Here is a 2,999-nt window from a genome sequence, read left to right on the forward strand (position 1 = left end):
CTATTCTGATTGGCTTGCGCGCGGGTTCGCATTAAAGTTGCATGCTGGGAAATATCAGAAGTTTGTAATATTAAGGTTCTGCACACTCGAATTTCTAGCCTAGACTTGAAAACGGAAATAGAACTATGATTGTATTCAATGCATGTAAATGGTGTACATATGCATGCTTATCAAAGCACTTTATGACATATACTTCTTGCACGTTCAGGCGATGCCAGAGGCGCATCATGCGAAGGAGGGCTGGGGGCTGGCTTTTTAAAGGAAAAAAAAGATCATCAGCACCTCACATCACTACGCACTTCTTTTGCACTTCAACTATACAAATTGAACATTGTCCGCAATGAACGGAGGCCACGTTAAAGCTGCTGCACACTTGTTCATTCTATTGCAGCAAAATAACCGGAGTAATCTGTCAGCAAACAGGTTGTATTGGCATGCCTCGTAACAGGTGCAACGCAAGTAATCTTTCAGTGTTCTAGTATTTCTGGAATAAACCTCCAAACCAAAACAGGCAACCGATATACTTCGTACTTTTTTCCGGGAGGAACTTAATAGCTGTAGTGCGCTGAAAGTTTCTGTATGGGTTTTAACATGAATAATCAGTTGACTTATGGTCAAAAATCAACTTTCGTATGCAATATTGGGTACATTCTTTGAAAACTTCAGGTATTATTAAAGAAATACTTTAAAACCCAAATCCATTTTTTTCTACCCCAGATATTGTTTTCGGGCGGTGGGGGGGGGGGGGGGGAGTTGGCCAAAATGAAAAATGTAAATACAATTGAATACCGATTTTACTCTGACCTTTTTGTGGGCGGGGCGTCCATTTGGAAAAAAAAATAGCAAAATAAGCCCCAACACTTTTGCAGCAGATACAAAACTTAAATTACGGATTACATGCAGAAACACAATTTTTGATGAACTTTTTTAAATGGGCTTTTTTTTTAAACGGACAACGATAACATATTCAAATCTCCCACGTTAGGCGACCCGTCGCCTGATGTAAGCCCAGTTTACGGACAGCCAGATCGTATTTCCCCGTTTTTATTTGCTGAGCTAAACATCACAATGTTATCATTGCTCGCGTCACTTTCCATTAGGTTTTAATAAGGCAACTGTGCAGGTAAGCAACTTAGTAAATTGAAGCTCATTTATACTTATCTGGAGACAAGGTAAATGCGCGCAATGTTTGGGTACAATATAGTAGCCATTTTGGATCGTTATATGTCCTCATGATTATTCAGTCACTTATATGCTGAAGAAAATGTTTAATTAAGGGTGTGTAAGTAGAATCACCAAATTAAACTTTTCAGAAAATAAATATAACAATATACACAAATATGTGAATAAATATTTTATAAGGCAGAGATAAACAGTTTATGCAAATTAGGTTTATTTGGGTCAAAATTAAGGGTGGCATCCACCTAAATGTTCTTCTCCATCCTTTGACTGGTTGATCTGACATGGTTGTCAGCTATTAACAAAATATGCTGTACAAAGTGTAACCTTCCACTTTGGCTGGTCCACTATAACGTTTTGAACGGTATTACGCGTAGAGAATTCGCATCCTGGACGTTAATTAGCCGTAGTCGTACACGTATGTTTCAGTCCAATAGACTGTGCGTGCATTTAGTTGTCTTTTCACGCATGCGCAATGGTTTCCTCCGCGTCGTCGGCTTGCAAACAGCGGTAGCAGACGACGTACTGAACGAATGTCTGGTTTTTACGTCTTAAAATGTATCCTTCTCAAACGCACTTAAAAGATGATTCAAACAAAAAATTATCAGTAGACCAAGTGAAGAAAGATATAAATTGTCTCTACAGTGTGGTAACGACGCTAAAAACCTTTTGAAATATTAACAAAAACAATAATTATTGACAAAAAACGTACAAAATGAAAAGAAAAAACATCGTTCGCTTTTGAGTTTGGTTTACAAATTTGGACAATTTGCCGGGTTTATCTTAGATCAGCCGTAGTACAATCGGAAGGGATGATAGATTATTTTCATTTTACAGGTGATTTGATGTAAGAAGGAAACCTGTAGCTTATAAAAATCGTCATTTTTCGAGTAAACCCATTTTGAAAGCTTCGTGCACAAATACACTGGTCCCAGTGCCCTCTGTGATTGTACTTAACTGCATTTCAGGGCCGGGAACCAGTCAGTTGTAAATCGTTTCAGTTAAATGTATACATTTCCAACGCGTCGAAAGATTACAAATGGAGCGCCACGGCGCGTGGCGCGTGATGGCTAGCCATGTTTACGGGCCAGATTCCAGGATCTGTGTACAGGTACGTCCACACTAACGTTACATTCGACGAAAAAAAACGTGTAACGTGAGACTTTACTTTTCTCATTGAAACGATTTCCGACTTAAATGATATTTATACATCGCACTTTCCGTGGCATCCTTTACCTTGTTTCAGTGAAGACAAGTTTACAAGTACTCGGCAAAACTGAAAAATTATCCCCTAAATCGTTGCCTGTTTGAATTTGTGACCCAATACTTTCGTACTACACGACACAGAAAAACAAAAAAAAATGCATCAAATACTCTCTGTTTTTTAGCGCTAAGGTTTGCAAAATAGACTTTGATTGCCTTAAATTCCTGTCCACGTGGAAAGAAAAAAATATCAAAGTACTTCGAGCGTGATGTTGACCGATACTTCAGTGGGTCAAACTGCGACTGCAGGCATCCATGTTTGCTGATTATCAGTATTGCATATTTTGAGTGCGCATGCGCGCAAACTAAATGAGCGGCTGAAACATACGTGCGTAATGCAATGAAGACGTCGTCCAGCCCAGCTGAGCTAAACGTGTATCGTACATTGAATGGAAATGGCTTGAAATATGTATGCGTATGTCCGCCGCGTCCGGTGTAAGCAACCGGGTTTAGTTTCCGTCTTTTCCCGGGAACGGTAACGTTTATAAGACATGAGGTTAGTTTCCTTTCAATCAGACCTTTGAAATAGGATAAGAAAACAATATCAAAACATACAG

This window comes from Patiria miniata, unplaced genomic scaffold (assembly GCF_015706575.1).
Source record: "Patiria miniata isolate m_02_andy unplaced genomic scaffold, ASM1570657v1 HiC_scaffold_19, whole genome shotgun sequence".
NCBI classification, from domain to species: Eukaryota; Metazoa; Echinodermata; class Asteroidea; order Valvatida; family Asterinidae; genus Patiria; species Patiria miniata.